The sequence below is a fragment of the Eleutherodactylus coqui genome, unplaced genomic scaffold, assembly GCF_035609145.1.
Source record: "Eleutherodactylus coqui strain aEleCoq1 unplaced genomic scaffold, aEleCoq1.hap1 HAP1_SCAFFOLD_211, whole genome shotgun sequence".
In the NCBI taxonomy this organism is placed as follows: Eukaryota; Metazoa; Chordata; class Amphibia; order Anura; family Eleutherodactylidae; genus Eleutherodactylus; species Eleutherodactylus coqui.
In genome coordinates, this window is record NW_027102611.1 from 110,831 (window position 1) to 128,292 (window position 17,462).

General features: G+C 49.3%; 1 protein-coding gene across 1 annotated transcript in view; it reads left to right on the forward strand.

Moving 5' to 3' along the window:
* Positions 1-247: 247 nt before the first annotated feature.
* The window catches only part of B4GALT2 (beta-1,4-galactosyltransferase 2), a 45,834-nt gene continuing 28,619 nt past the window's right edge, over positions 248-17,462 (forward strand). Inside the window, exon 1 of the mRNA XM_066588950.1 lies at positions 248-615. The gene's annotated coding sequence lies outside the window, so the exon portion shown is untranslated. The remainder of the gene's footprint in view (positions 616-17,462) is intronic.

The following is a 17,462-nucleotide window of genomic DNA, read 5'->3' on the forward strand; positions in this document are numbered from 1 at the left end:
GGATGGGGGGGGGTCTGGTTCTCTATAGGGGAGGGGTGTGATGATGGATGGGGGGATGTGGTTCTCTATAGGGGAGGGGGGGTGATGATGGATGGGGGGGTCTGGTTCTCTATAGGGGAGGGGATGTGATGATGGATGGGGCTGAGATGCCCTATAGGGGAGGGGGTGTGATGATGGATGGGGGGGTCTGGTTCTCTATAGGGGAGGGGATGTGATGTTACTCCCCTCCTTCCCCCTTCCTCCGTAGCCAGTGGGTGGCGGCCTCAGCAGGAGGGGTCGCTGGGGGCCCCCGGGTGCGGGCTGTGAGGGCCCCAGTCTACACACAGAGGAGGGGGAGTCAGACAAAGAGCAGCAGGCGGGGAGGAGGGGGCGCTGCTGCCTCTCTGGTCGCTCCGGCTTCCGTAGCTGATGCTGGGGATTTGGGGGGATCCGGGGTTATCGATCAGCCGGGCGAACCCCGACACTGCAGCGAGGAGCCGCCCCTCCCCCCGCCGGAGACACCCGACAGACACAAAGTATCAACCGGGGAGATGAGGAGCCGCCCGGCCGGGGGGAGAGGCCAGGGCCGGCCCGGAGAGCCCGCCGCCCGGAGGACGAGGTGACCGCAGACGGCGGGTGAGCGCAGACCCGAGCCTATATGTGCTGTATCTAATGTGTCGGTGCCCCTATATATATATATATATGTGTGTGTGCCTGGATGTATAGGTTTCCCCTCATACATGTGCCCCCCTATATAATGTGTGGGTGTCCCCTGTGTGTGTATGTGATGCCACCTATATAATGTGCCCCCTGTGTGTTTGTATGCCTATATTGTCCCTCATACACGTGCCCCTATATATTTTCCCCTATACAATGTGTGTGCCCCTATATGTATTCATGTGTCCCCTGTGTGTCTGTATGTACATGTCCCTCGTATTTATACGTGCCCCCTATATGTTTGACTGCAACTTGCGTGTCTATATGTGCCCTTGTGTGTGTGTATGTATGTGGTGCCCCTATATAATGTGCCGCCTGCATGGTTGTATGTACGTGTGCCTCCCATATAATGTGTGATCACCCCTATACATCTATATGTGCCCCTGTGTGTATGTATGTGAAGCGCCAAAATATTGTGTGCCCCTATATTAATGTATATGCCTCCTATATAATATTTCTCCCCCATATAATGTGTGCCCCTATATGTATGTGCCCCGTGTGTCTGTATGTACATGGTGCCCCGTATATAATGTGTGATTACCCCTATATGTATATGCCCCGTGTGTCTGTATGTACATCATGCTCCATATATAATGTGCGTGAGTACCCTATATGTATTTATACACTTCCTATGGAATATTTCTGCCCCTATGTAATGTGGTTTGCCCCGTATATGTGCCCCCTATGTGTTTGTATGTACATGGTGCCCCGTATATAATGTGTGGTTGCCCCTGTAGGTATATATGTGCCCCCTGTGTGTCTGTATGTACACGGTGCTCCATATATAATGTGTGGTTGCCCTTATAGGTATATATGTGCCCCCTGTGTGTCTGTATGTACATGGTGCCCCATATATAATGTGTGGTTACCCCTATATGTATGTATTTGCCCCGTGTGTCTGTATGTACATGGTGCCCCGTATATAATGTGTGGTTGCCCCTATAGGTATGTATTTGCCCTGTGTGTCTGTATGTACATGGTGCCCCGTATATAATGTGTGGTTGCCCTTATAGATATAGATATGTGCCCCCTGTTTGTCCCATATATAACGTGTGGTTGCCCCTGTATGTATGTGCCCCCCTGTGTGTCTGCATGTACACGGTGCTCCATATATAATGTGTGGTTGCCCTTATAGGTATATATGTACCCCATGTGTGTCTGAATGTACATGGTGCCCCATATATAATGTGTGGTTGCCCCTATATGTATGTGCCCCCTGTGTGTCTGTATGTACATGTGCCCCATATATAATGTGTGGTTGCCCAAATAGGTATATATGTGCCCCCTGTGTGTCTGTATGTACATGGTGCCCCATATATAATTTGTGTGGTTGCCCCAATAGGTATATATGTGCCCCCTGTGTGTCTGTATGTACATGGTGCCCCATATATAATGTGTGGTTGCCCTTATAGGTATATATGTACCCCATGTGTGTCTGAATGTACATGGTGCCCCATATATAATGTGTGGTTGCCCCTATATGTATGTGCCCCCTGTGTGTCTGTATGTACATGTGCCCCATATATAATGTGTGGTTGCCCAAATAGGTATATATGTGCCCCCTGTGTGTCTGTATGTACATGGTGCCCCATATATAATTTGTGTGGTTGCCCCAATAGGTATATATGTGCCCCCTGTGTGTCTGTATGTACATGGTGCCCCATATATAATGTGTGGTTGCCTCTATCGGTATGTATGTGCCCCCTGTGTGTCTGTATGTACACGGTGCCCCATATATAATGTGTAGTTGCCCCTATATGTATGTGCCCCCTGTGTGTCTATTTGTACACGGTGCCCCATATATAATGTGTAGTTGCCCCTATATGTATGTGCCCCCTGTGTGTCAATATTTACATGGTGCCCCATTTATAATGTGTGGTTGCCCCTATAGGTATATATGTACCCCATGTGTGTCTGAATGTACATGGTGCCCCATATATAATGTATGGTTGCCCCTATAGGTATGTATGTGCCCCCCTGTGTGTCTGTATGTACATGTTGCCCCATATATAATGTGTGGTTGCCCCTATATGTATGTGCCCCCTGTGTGTCTGTATGTACATGGTGCCCCATATATAATGTGTGGTTCCCCCTATAGGTATGTATGTGCCCTCTGTGTGTCTGTATGTACATGGTGCAGCATATATAATGTGTGGTTGCCTCTATATGTATGTGCCCCCTTTGTGTCTGTATGTACATGGTGCCCCATATATAATGTGTGGTTGCCCCTATAGGTATGTATGTGCCCCCTGTGTGTCTATATGTACACGGTGCCCCATATATAATGTGTAGTTGCCCCTATATGTATGTGCCCCCTGTGTGTCTATATGTACACGGTGCCCCATATATAATGTGTAGTTGCCCCTATATGTATGTGCCCCCTGTGTGTCTATATGTACACGGTGCCCCATATATAATGTGTAGCTGCCCCTATATGTATGTGCCCCCTGTGTGTCAATATTTACATGGTGCCCCATTTATAATGTGTGGTTGCCCCTATAGGTATATATGTACCCCATGTGTGTCTGAATGTACATGGTGCCCCATATATAATGTATGGTTGCCCTATAGGTATGTATGTGCCCCCCTGTGTGTCTGTATGTACATGTTGCCCCATATATAATGTGTGGTTGCCCCTATATGTATGTGCCCCCTGTGTGTCTGTATGTACATGGTGCCCCATATATAATGTGTGGTTACCCCTATAGGTATATATGTGCCCCCCATGTGTCTGTATGTACATGGTGCCCCATATATAATGTGTGGTTCCCCCTATAGGTATGTATGTGCCCCCCGTGTGTCTGTATGTACATGGTGCCCCATATATAATGTGTTTCCCCCTATAGGTATGTATGTGCCCCCTGTGTGTCTGTATGTACATGGTGCCCCATATATAATGTGTGGTTCCCCCTATAGATATATATGTGCCCCCTGTGTGTCTGTATGTACATAGTTTCCCATATATAATGTGTGGTTGCCCCTATATGTATGTGCCCCCTTTGTGTCTGTATGTACATGGTGCCCCATATATAATGTGTGGTTGCCCCCTATAGGTATGTATGTGCCCCCTGTGTGTCTGTATGTACATGGTTTCCCATATATAATGTGTGGTTGCCCCTATAGGTATGTATGTGCCCCCTGTGTGTCTGTATATACATGGTGCCCCATATATAATGTGTGGTTGCCCCCTATAGGTATGTATGTGCCCCCTGTGTGTCTGTATGTACATGGTGCCCCATATATAATGTGTGGTTCCCCCTATAGATATATATGTGCCCCCTGTGTGTCTGTATGTACATAGTTTCCCATATATAATGTGTGGTTGCCCCTATATGTATGTGCCCTCTGTGTGTCTGTATGTACATGCTGCCGCATACTGTATATAATGTGTGGTTGCCCCTATATGTATGTGCCCCCTTTGTGTCTGTATGTACATGGTGTCCCATATATAATGTGTGGTTCCCCCTATAGGTATGTATGTGCCCCCTGTGTGTCTGTATGTACATGGTGTCCCATATATAATATGTGGTTGCCCCTATAGGTATATATGTGCCCCCTGTGTGTCTGTATGTACATGGTGTCCCATGTATAATGTGTGGTTGCCCCTATAGGTATGTATGTGCCCCCTGTGTGTCTGTATGTACATGGTGTCCCATATATAATGTGTGGTTCCCCCTATAGGTATGTATGTGCCCCCTGTGTGTCTGTATGTACATGGTGTCCCATATATAATGTGTGGTTCCCCCTATAGGTATGTATGTGCCCCCTGTGTGTCTGTATGTACATGGTGTCCCATATATAATGTGTGGTTGCCCCTATAGGTATGTATGTGCCCCCTGTGTGTCTGTATGTACATGGTGTCCCATATATAATGTGTGGTTGCCCCTATAGGTATGTATGTGCCCCCTGTGTGTCTGTATGTACATGGTGTCCCATATATAATGTGTGGTTCCCCCTATAGGTATGTATGTGCCCCCTGTGTGTCTGTATGTACATGGTGTCCCATATATAATGTGTGGTTGCCCCTATAGGTATGTATGTGCCCCCTGTGTGTCTGTATGTACATGGTGTCCCATATATAATGTGTGGTTCCCCCTATAGGTATGTATGTGCCCCCTGTGTGTCTGTATGTACATGGTGTCCCATATATAATGTGTGGTTGCTCCTATAGGTATATATGTGCCCCCTGTGTGTCTGTATGTACGTGGTCACAGCCCCAGGTATTGGTGTGATTCCACCCCTTCTGGATAAGTGTGCAGCTGCAGACCCGCCTGTTGCTGGCTAGGGGGGCTCTGGAGACCGTCCGCCGGCGCCCCCTACAGGGTTCTTGCTGCAGAGACCTGGTTGCTTCTGGGGTGAAAGAGTTTTTCAAGCAAACTTAAATCAATGATGTTGTGTTGGGACTAAAGAGTCGCCCTGACTGCTGCATACGGGTGTACGGTGTGACGCTATAGACTCTATAGGCACTGAATTAACTGTTCCTCTCAGGTAAGTATGGCGCTTCATGGGCACTCCTTATCTAGGTGTTAATACAGTATGGCGATCTGGGCACTATGTTCGTACAGTATGGCGCACTGGGCACTATTGGGCACTATGTTCGTACAGTATGGCGCATTGGGCACTATGTTAGTACAGTATGGCGCTCTGGGCACTATTGGGCAGTATGTTAGTACAGTATGGCGCACTGGGCACTATTGGGCACTATGTTAGTACAGTATGGCGCTCTGGGCACTATGTTAGTATAGTATGGCGCTCTGGGCACTATGTTAGCACAGTATGGCGCTCTGGGCACTATGTTAGTATAGTATGGCGCTCTGGGCACTGTTAGTACAGTATGGCACTCTTGGCACTGTTAGTACAGTATGGTGCTCTGGGCACTCTTGGCACTGTTAGTACAGTATGGTGCTCTGGGCACTGTTAGTACAGTATGGCGCTCTGGGCACTGTTATGCACTATATTAGTAATGTATGGGGCTCTGGGCACGGCTGGGCACTGTTAGTACAGTATGGCGCTCTGGGCACTGTTAGTACAGTATGGCGCTCTGGGCACTATGTTAGCACAGTATGGCGCTCTGGGCACTGTTGGGCACTATGTTAGTACAGTGTGGTGCTCTGGGCACTGTTGGGCACTATGTTAGCACAGTATGGCGCTCTGGGCACTGTTGGGCACTATGTTAGCACAGTATGGCGCTCTGGGCACTGTTGGGCACTATGTTAGCACAGTATGGCGCTCTGGGCACTGTTGGGCACTATGTTAGTACAGTGTGGTGCTCTGGGCACTGTTAGTACAGTATGGCACTCTTGGCACTGTTATGCACTATATTAGTAAAGTATGGGGCTCTGGGCACGGCTGGGCACTGTTAGTACAGTATGGCGCTCTGGGCACTATGTTAGTACAGTATGGCGCTCTGGGCACTGTTAGTGCAGTATGGCGCTCTGGGCACTATGTTAGTACAGTATGGCGCTCTGGGCACTGTTAGTACAGTGTGGTGCTCTGGGCACTGTTAGCACAGTATGGTGCTCTGGGCACTGTTAGCACAGTATGGCGCTCTGGGCACTATGTTAGTACAGTATGGCGCTCTGGGCACTATGTTAGTAGTGTTTGGCGCTGTGGGCACTGTTGGTCACTGTTAGTACAGTATGGCGCACTGGGCACTGTTAGTACGGTATGGCGCTCTGGGCACTGGTAACTTTGTTAGTACAGTATGGCGCTGTGGGCACTGTTGGGCACTATGTTAGTATAGTATGGCGCTCTGGGCACTGTTGGTCACTATGTTAGTACAGTATGGCGCACTGGGCACTATGTTAGTACGGTATGGCGCTCTGGGCACTGTTGGGCACTATGTTAGTATAGTATGGCACTCTGGGCACTGTTAGTACTGTATGGCGCTCTGGGCACTGTTGGGCACTATGTTAGTACAGTATGGCGCTCTGGGCACTATGTTAGTATAGTATGGCGCTCTGGGCACTGTTAGTACAGTATGGTGCTCTGGGCACTGTTAGTACAGTATGGTACTCTTGGCACTGTTATGCACCATGTTAGCACAGTATGGCGCTCTGGGCACCGTTGGGCACTATGTTAGTACAGTAGGGCACTCTGGCGCACTGTTGGGCACTATGTTAGCACAGTATGGTGCTGTGGGCACTGTTGGGCACTGTTAGTACAGCAAGGCACTCTTGGCACTGGGCACTATGTGAGTACAGTATGGCACTCTGGGCACTGTTAGTACAGTATGGCGCTCTGGGCACTGTTGGGCACTATTAGTACAGTATGGCGCTCTGGGCACTGTTGGGCACTATGTTAGCACAGTATGGCGCTCTGAGCCCTGTTTGGCACTGTTAGTACAATATGGCGCTCTGGGCATTGTTGGGCACTATGTTAGTACAGTGTGGCGCTGTGGGCACTTATGGGCACTATGTTAGTACAGTATGGCGCACTGGGCACTGTTAGTACAGTATGGCGCTTTGGGCACTTATGGGCACCATGTTAGCATAGTATGGCACTCTGTGCCCTGTTGGGCACTATGTTAGTACAATATGGCGCTCTGGGCACTGTTGGGCACTATGTTAGTACAATATGGCGCTCTGGGCATTGTTGGGCACTATGTTAGTACAATATGGCGCTCTGGGCACTGTTGGGCACTATGTTAGTACAGTATGGCGCTTTCGGCACTGTTGGGCACTGATAGTACAGCAAGGCACTCTTGGCACTGGGCACTATGTTAGTACAGTATGGCGCTCTGGGCACAATGTTAGCACAGTATGACGCTCTGGGCACAGCTGGGCATTATATTAGTACAGTATGGCACTCTTGGCACTGTTATGCACTATGTTAGCACAGTATGGCGCTCTGGGCACTGTTGGGCACTATGTTAGTACAGTATGGCGCTCTGGGCACTGCTGGGCACTATGTTAGCACGGTATGGCGCTCTGGGCACTGTTGGGCACTATATTAGTACAGTATGGCACTCTGGGCACTATGTTAGTACAGAAAGGCACTCTGGGCACTGTTAGTACAGCATGGCGCTCTGGGCACTGTTGGGCACTATGTTAGCACAGATTGGCGCTCTGGGCACTGTTGGGCACTATGTTAGCACAGATTGGTGCTCTGGGCACTGCGGGGCATTATGTTAGCACAGTATGGCGCTCTGGGCACTGTTGGGCACTGTTAGTACAGTGTGGTGCTGTGGGCACTCTGTTGGTACAGTATGGCACTCTTGGCACTGTTATGCACTATGTTAGTACAGTATGGCGCTCTGGGCACTGCTGGGCACTATGTTAGCACGGTATGGCGCTCTGGGCACTGTTGGGCACTATATTAGTACAGTATGGCACTCTGGGCACTATGTTAGTACAGAAAGCCACTCTGGGCACTGTTAGTACAGCATGGCGCTCTGGGCACTATGTTAGCACAGATTGGTGCTCTGGGCACTGTTTGGGCACTATGTTAGCACAGATTGGTGCTCTGGGCACTGCGGGGCACTATGTTAGCACAGTAGGGCGCTCTGGGCACTCTTGGGCACTGTTAGTACAGTGTGGTGCTGTGGGCACTCTGTTAGTACAGTATGGCACTCTGGCACACTGTTGGGCACTATGTTAGTACACTATGGCGCTCTTGGCACTGTTGGGCACTGCTAGTACAGCAAGGCACTCTTGGCACTGGGCACTGTTAGTACAGTATGGCGCTCTGGGCACTGTTAGTACAGTATAGCGCTTTGGGCACTTATGGGCACCATGTTAGCAAAGTATGGCACTCTGTGCCCTGTTGGGCACTGTTAGTACAGTATGGCGCACTGGGCACTGTTGGGCACTGTTAGTAGAGTATGGCACTCTGTGCCCTGTTGGGCACTATGTTAGTACAATATGGCGCTCTGGGCACTGTTGGGCACTATGTAGTACAGTATGGCGCACTGGGCACTGTTGGGCACTATGTTAGTATAGTATGGCACTCTGTGCCCTGTTGGGCACTATGTTAGTACAATATGGCGCTCTGGGCACTATGTTAGTACAGTATGGCAATTTGTTCACTGTTGGGCACTACGTTAGTACAGTATGGTGCTCTGGGCACTGTTGGGCAATGTTAGTACAGTATGGTGCTCTGGGCACTGTTGGGCACGATGTTAGTACAGTATGAAGCTCAGGGCACTTATGGGCACTATGTTAGTACAGTATGGCGCTTTGGGCACTTATGGGCACTATGTTAGTACAGTATGGCACTCTGTTCACTGATGGGCACTATGTTAGTACAGTATGGCGCTCTGGGCATTGTTGGGCACTGATGGTACAGCAAGGCACTCTTGGCACTGGGCACTATGTTAGTACAGTATGGCGCTCTGGACACTGTTGGGCAATGTTAGTACAGTATGGCGCTCTGGGCACAGCTGGGCATTATATTAGCACAGTATGGCACTCTTGGCACTGTTGGGCACTATGCTAGCACAGTATGGCCCTCTGGGCACTGTTAGTACAGCATGGCACTCTTGGCAATGGGCACTATGTTAGTACAGTATGACACTCTGGGCACTGTTAGTACAGGATGGCGCTCTGGGCACTATGTTAGTACAGAAAGGCGCTCTGGGCACTGTTGGGCACTATGTTAGCACAGATTGGCGCTCTGGGCACTGCTGGGCACCATATTAGTACAGTATGGCACTCTGGGCACTGTTAGTACAGTATGGCGCTCTGGGCACTGTTGGGCACTCTTTTAGTACAGAAAGGCGCTCTGGGCACTATGTTAGCACAGATTGGCGCTCTGGGCACTGTTGGGCACTCTGTTAGTACAGTATGGCACTCTGGCGCACTGTTGGGCACTATGTTAGTACAGTGTGGTGCTGTGGGCACTGTTAGTACAGCAAGGCACTCTTGGCACTGTTACTACAGTATGGCGCTTTGGGCACTTATGGGCACTGTTATTACAGTATGGCTCTGGGCACTGTTGGGCACTATGTTAGCACAGTATGGCGCTCTGGGCACTGTTGGGCACTATGTTAGTACAGTATGGCGCTCTGGGCACTGTTGGGCACTATGTTAGCACAGTATGGCGCTCTGGGCACTGTTGGGCACTATGTAGTACAGTATGGCGCTCTGGGCACTGTTGGGCACTGTTAGTACAGTATGGCGCTCTGGGCACTGTTGGGCAGTATGTTAGTACAGTATGGCGCTCTGGGCACTGTTGGGCAGTATGTTAGTACAGTATGGCGCTCTGGGCACTGTTGGGCACTGTTAGTACAGTATGGCGCTCTGGGCACTGTTGGGCACTATGTTAGCACAGTATGGCGCTCTGGGCACTGTTGGGCACTGTTAGTACAGTATGGCGCTCTGGGCACTGTTGGGCACTATGTTAGCACAGTATGGCGCTCTGGGCACTGTTGGGCACTCTGTTAGTACACTATGGCGCTCTTGGCACTGTTGGGCACTGTTAGTACAGCAAGGCACTCTTGGCACTGTTGGGCACTATGTTAGTACAGAATGGCACTCTGGGCACTTATGGGCACTATGTTAATACAGTATGGCGCTTTGGGCACTATGTTAGTACAGTATGGCGCTTTGGGCACTGTTAGTACAGTATGGCGCTCTGGGCACTATGTTAGTACAGTATGGCGCTCTGGGCACTATGTTAGCACAGTATGGAGCTCTGGGCACTATTGGGCACTATGTTAGCACAGTATGGCGCTCTGGGCACTATGTTAGTACAGTATGGCGCTCTGGGCACTGTTGGGCAGTATGTTAGTACAGTATGGCGCTCTGGGCACTGTTGGGCACTATGTTAGCACAGTATGGCGCTCTGGGCACTGTTGGGCACTCTGTTAGTACAGTATGGCACTCTGGCGCACTGTTGGGCACTGTTAGTACAGCAAGGCACTCTTGGCACTGGGCACTATGTTAGTACAGAATGGCACTCTGGGCACTATGTTAGTACAGTATGGCGCTTTGGGCACTATGTTAGTACAGTATGGCGCTCTGGGCACTATGTTAGTACAGTATGGCGCTTTGGGCACTATGTTAGTACAGTATGGCGCTCTGGGCACTATGTTAGTACAGTATGGCGCTCTGGGCACTATGTTAGTACAGTATGGCGCTCTGGGCACTATGTTAATACAGTATGGCGCTCTGGGCACTATGTTAGCACAGTATGGAGCTCTGGGCACTATTGGGCACTATGTTAGCACAGTATGGCGCTCTGAGCCCTATTTGGCATTGTTAGTACAGTATGGCGGCGCACGGGGCACTATGTTAGTACAATATGGCACTCTGGGCACTGTTGGGCACTATGTTAGCACAGTATGGTGCTCTGGGCACTGTTTGGCACTATGTCAGTACAGTATGGCGCTCTGGGCGCTGTTGGGCACTGTTAGTACAGCAAGACACTCTTGGCTCTGGGCACTCTGTTAGTACAGTATGGCGCTCTGGGCACTGTTTGGCACTATGTCAGTACAGTATGGCACTCTGGGCACTCTGTTAGTACAGAAAGGCGCTCTGGGCACTGTTGGGCACTGTTAGCACAGATTGGCGCTCTGGGCACTGCTGGGCACTATGTTAGCACAGTATGGCGCTCTGGGCACTGTTGGACACTATGTTAGCACAGTATGGTGCTGTGGGCACTGTTGGGCACTATGTTAGCACAGTATGGTGCTCTGGGCATTGTTGGGCACTATGTTAGCACAGTATGGTGCTCTGGGCATTGTTGGGCACTATGTTAGCACAGTATGGTGCTCTGGGCATTGTTGGGCGCTATGTTAGCACAGTATGGTGCTCTGGGCATTGTTGGGCACTATGTTAGCACAGTATGGTGCTCTGGGCATTGTTGGGCGCTATGTTAGCACAGTATGGTGCTCTGGGCACTGTTGGGCACTATGTTAGCACAGTATAGCGCTCTGGGCATTGTTGGGCACTGTTAGCACAGTGTGGCGCTCTGGGCACTGTTGGGCACCATGGTAGCACAGTATGGTGCTCTGGGCATTGTTGGGCACTGTTAGCACAGTATGGTGCTCTGGGCATTGTTGGACGCTATGTTAGCACAGTATGGCGCTCTGGGCACTGTGGGGCACTATGTTAGCACAGTATGGTGCTCTGGGCATTGTTGGGCGCTATGTTAGCACGGTATGGTGCTCTGGGCACTATGTTAGCACAGGATGGCGCTCTGGGCATTGTTGGACACTATGTTAGCACAGCATGGCACTCTGGGCACTGTTGGGCACTATGTTAGCACAGTATGGCGCTCTGGGCACTGTTGGGCACTATGTTAGCACAGTATGGCGCTCTGGGCACTGTTGGGCACTATGATAGCACAGTATGGCGCTCTGGGCACTGTTAGAACAGTATGGCACTCTGAGCACTGTTGGGCACTGTTAGCACAGATTGGCGCTCTGGGCACTGCTGGGCACTATGTTAGCACAGTATGGCGCTCTGGGCACTGTTGGGCACTGTTAGCACAGTGCTGCGCTCTGGGCACTGTTGGGCACCATGGTAGCACAGTATGGTGCTCTGGGCATTGTTGGGCACTGTTAGCACAGTATGGTGCTCTGGGCATTGTTGGGCGCTATGTTAGCACAGTATGGTGCTCTGGGCATTGTTGGGCGCTATGTTAGCACAGTATGGCGCTCTGGGCACTGTTAGGCCCTATGTTAGCACAGTATGGCGCTTTGGGCACTATGTTAGCACAGTATGGTGCTCTGGGCACTGTTGGGCACTATGTTAACACAATATGGCGCTCTGGGCACTGTTGGGCACTATGTTAGCACAGTATGGTGCTCTGGGCATTGTTGGGCACTATGTTAGCACAGTATGGTGCTCTGGGCATTGTTGGGCGCTATGTTAGCACAGTATGGTGCTCTGGGCACTGTTGGGCACTATGTTAGCACAGTATAGCGCTCTGGGTATTGTTGGGCACTGTTAGCACAGTGTGGCGCTCTGGGCACTGTTGGGCACCATGGTAGCACAGTATGGTGCTCTGGGCATTGTTGGGCACTGTTAGCACAGTATGGTGCTCTGGGCATTGTTGGACACTATGTTAGCACAGTATGGCGCTCTGGGCACTGTGGGGCACTATGTTAGCACAGTATGGTGCTCTGGGCATTGTTGGGCGCTATGTTAGCACGGTATGGTGCTCTGGGCACTATGTTAGCACAGGATGGCGCTCTGGGCATTGTTGGACACTATGTTAGCACAGCATGGCACTCTGGGCACTGTTGGGCACTATGTTAGCACAGTATGGCGCTCTGGGCACTGTTGGGCACTATGTTAGCACAGTATGGCGCTCTGGGCACTGTTGGGCACTATGATAGCACAGTATGGCGCTCTGGGCACTGTTAGAACAGTATGGCACTCTGAGCACTGTTGGGCACTGTTAGCACAGATTGGCGCTCTGGGCACTGCTGGGCACTATGTTAGCACAGTATGGCGCTCTGGGCACTGTTGGGCACTGTTAGCACAGTGCTGCGCTCTGGGCACTGTTGGGCACCATGGTAGCACAGTATGGTGCTCTGGGCATTGTTGGGCACTGTTAGCACAGTATGGTGCTCTGGGCATTGTTGGGCGCTATGTTAGCACAGTATGGTGCTCTGGGCATTGTTGGGCGCTATGTTAGCACAGTATGGCGCTCTGGGCACTGTTAGGCACTATGTTAGCACAGTATGGCGCTTTGGGCACTATGTTAGCACAGTATGGTGCTCTGGGCACTGTTGGGCACTATGTTAACACAATATGGCGCTCTGGGCACTGTTGGGCACTATGTTAGCACAGTATGGCGCTCTGGGCACTGTTGGGCACTATGTTAGCACAGTATGGCGCTCTGGGCATTGTTGGGCACTATGTTAGTACAATATGGCACTCTGGCGCACTGTTGGGCACTATGTTAGCACAGTATGGTGCTCTGGGCGCTGTTGGGCACTGTTAGTACAGCAAGACACTCTTGGCTCTGGGCACTCTGTTAGTACAGTATGGCACTCTGGGCACTGTTTGGCACTATGTTAGTAGAGTATGGTGCTCTGGGCACTCTGTTAGTACAGAAAGGCGCTCTGGGCACTGCTGGGCACTATGTTAGCACAGTATGGCGCTCTGGGCACTGTTGGGCACTATGTTCGCACAGTATGGTGCTCTGGGCACTGTTGGGCACTATGTTAGCACAGTATAGCGCTCTGGGCATTGTTGGGCACTGTTAGCACAGTGTGGCGCTCTGGGCACTGTTGGGCACCATGGTAGCACAGTATGGTGCTCTGGGCATTGTTGGGCCCTGTTAGCACAGTATGGCGCTCTGGGCATTGCTGGGCACTATGTTAGCACAGTATGGTGCTCTGGGCATTGTTGGGCGCTATGTTAGCACAGTATGGCGCTCTGGGCACTGTGGGGCACTATGTTAGCACAGTATGGTGCTCTGGGCATTGTTGGGCGCTATGTTAGCACGGTATGGTGCTCTGGGCACTATGTTAGCACAGTATGGTGCTCTGGGCACTATGTTAGCACAGGATGGCGCTCTGGGCACTGTTGGGCACTATGTTAGCACAGCATGGCACTCTGGGCACTGTTGGGCACTATGTTAGCACAGTATGGCGCTCTGGGCACTGTTGGGCACTATGATAGCACAGTATGGCGCTCTGGGCACTGTTAGAACAGTATGGCACTCTGGGCACTGTTGGGCACTATGTTAGCACAATATGGCGCTCTGGGCACTGTTGGGCACTATGTTAGTACAGTATGGCGCTCTGGGCACTGTTGGGCACTATGTTAGCACAGTACGGCGCTCTGGGCACTGTTGGGCACTATGTTAGCACAGTATGGCGCTTTGGGCACTATGTTAGCACAGTATGGCGCTCTGGGCACTGTTGGGCACTATGTTAGCACAGTATGGCGCTCTGGGCACTGTTGGGCACTATGTTAGCACAGTATGGCGCTCTGGGCACTGTTGGGCACTATGTTAGCACAGTATGGCGCTCTGGGCACTGTTGGGCACTATGTTAGCACAGTATGGCGCTCTGGGCACTGTTGGGCACTATGTTAGCACAGTATGGCGCTCTGGGCATTGTTGGGCACTATGTTAGCACAGTATGGCACATAAAGGTGAGGTAGATTCTCCTCAGTATATACACATAGTGGTGAGGTAGATTCTCCTCAGTATATACACATAGAGGGGAGGTAGATTCTGCTAGTATATATAGAGGGGAGGTAGATTCTCCTCAGTATATACACATAGAGGGGAGGTAGATTCTCCTCAGTATATACACATAGAGGGGAGGTAGATTCTCCTCAGTATATACACAGAGAGGGGAGGTAGATTCTCCACAGTATATACACAAAGAGGGGAGGTAGATTCTCCTTAGTATATACACATAGAGGTGAGGTAGATGCTCCTCAGTATATACACACAGAGGGGAGGTAGATTCTCCACAGTATATACACAAAGAGGGGAGGTAGATTCTCCTTAGTATATACACATAGAGGTGAGGTAGATGCTCCTCAGTATATACACATAGAGGGGAGGTAGATTCTCCTCAGTATATACACATAGAGGTGAGGTAGATGCTCCTCAGTATATACACATAGAGGTGAGGTAGATTCTCCTCAGTATATACACATAGTGGTGAGGTAGATTCTCCTCAGTATATACACACACAGAGGTGAGGTGGATTCTCCTCAGTATATACACATAGAGGGGAGGTAGATTCTCCTCAGTATATACACATAGAGGGGAGGTAGATTCTCCTCAGCATATACACATAGAGGGGAGGTAGATTCTCCTCAGTATATACACATAGAGGGGAGGTAGATTCTCCTCAGTATATACACATAGAGGTGAGGTAGATTCCTCTCAGTATATACACACAGAGGGGAGGTAGATTCTCCTCAGTATATACACATAGAGGTGAGGTAGATTCCTCTCAGTATATACACACAGAGGGGAGGTAGATTCTCCTCAGTATATACACATAGAGCTGAGGTAGATTCTCCTCAGTATATACACAAAGAGGTGAGGTAGATTCTCCTCAGCATATACACACAGAGCTGAGGTAGATTCTCCTCAGTATATACACACAGAGGTGAGGTAGATTCCTCTCAGTATATACACATAGAGGTGAGGTAGATTCCTCTCAGTATATACACATAGAGGTGAGGTAGATTCCTCTCAGTATATACACACAGAGGGGAGGTAGATTCTCCTCAGTATATACACGTACAGGTGAGGTAGATTCTCCTCAGTATATACACGTAGTGGTGAGGTAGATTCTCCTCAGTATATACACATAGAGGTGAGGTAGATTCCTCTCAGTATATACACACAGAGGGGAGGTAGATTCTCCTCAGTATATACACATAGAGGTGAGGTAGATTCTCCTCAGTATATACACACAGAGCTGAGGTAGATTCTCCTCAGTATATACACATAGAGGTGAGGTAGATTCTCCTCAGTATATACACACAGAGCTGAGGTAGATTCTCCTCAGTATATACACATAGAGGTGAGGTAGATTCCTCTCAGTATATACACACAGAGGGGAGGTAGATTCTCCTCAGTATATACACATAGAGGTGAGGTAGATTCTCCTCAGTATATACACATAGAGTTGAGGTAGATTCCTCTCAGTATATACACATAGAGGTGAGGTAGATTCTCCTCAGTATATACACACAGAGCTGAGGTAGATTCTCCTCAGTATATACACACAGAGCTGAGGTAGATTCTCCTCAGTATATACACACAGAGGGGAGGTAGATTCTCCTCAGTATATACACATAGAGGTGAGGTAGATTCTCTTCAGTATATACACATAGAGGGAGGTAGATTCTCCTTAGTATATACACATAGAGGAGAGGTAGATTCTCCTCAGTATATACACATAGAGGAGAGGTAGATTCTCCTCAGTATATACACATAGAGGAGAGGTAGATTCTCCTCAGTATATAAACATAGAGGGGAGGTAGATTCTCCTCAGTATATACACATAGAGGAGATGTAGATTCTCCTCAGTATATAGATAGAGGTGAGGTAGATTCTCCTCAGTATATACACATAGAGGGGAGGTAGATTCTCCTCAGTATATACACATAGAGGTGAGGTAGATTCTCCTCAGTATATACACATAGAGGGGAGGTAGATTCTCCTCAGTATATACACATAGAGGAGAGGTAGATTCTCCTCAGTATATACACATAGAGGAGAGGTAGATTCTCCTCAGTATATACACATAGAGGAGAGGTAGATTCTCCTCAGTATATACACATAGAGGAGAGGTAGATTCTCCTCAGTATATACACATAGAGGAGAGGTAGATTCTCCTCAGTATATACACATAGAGGAGAGGTAGATTCTCCTCAGTATATACACATAGAGGAGAGGTAGATTCTCCTCAGTATATACACATAGAGGAGAGGTAGATTCTCCTCAGTATATAAACATAGAGGGGAGGTAGATTCTCCTCAGTATATACACATAGAGGGGAGGTAGATTCTCCTCAGTATATACACATAGAGGGGAGGTAGATTCTCCTCAGTATATACACATAGAGGAGAGGTAGATTCTCCTTAGTATATACACATAGAGGAGAGGTAGATTCTCCTCAGTATATACATAGAGGTGAGGTAGATTCTCCTCAGTATATACACATAGAGGGAAGGTAGATTCTCTTCAGTATATACATAGAGGTGAGGTAGATTCTCCTCAGTATATACACATAGAGGGGAGGTAGATTCTCTTCAGTATATACACACAGAGGTGAGGTAGATTCTCCTCAGTATATACACATACAGGTGAGGTAGATTCTCCTCAGTATATAC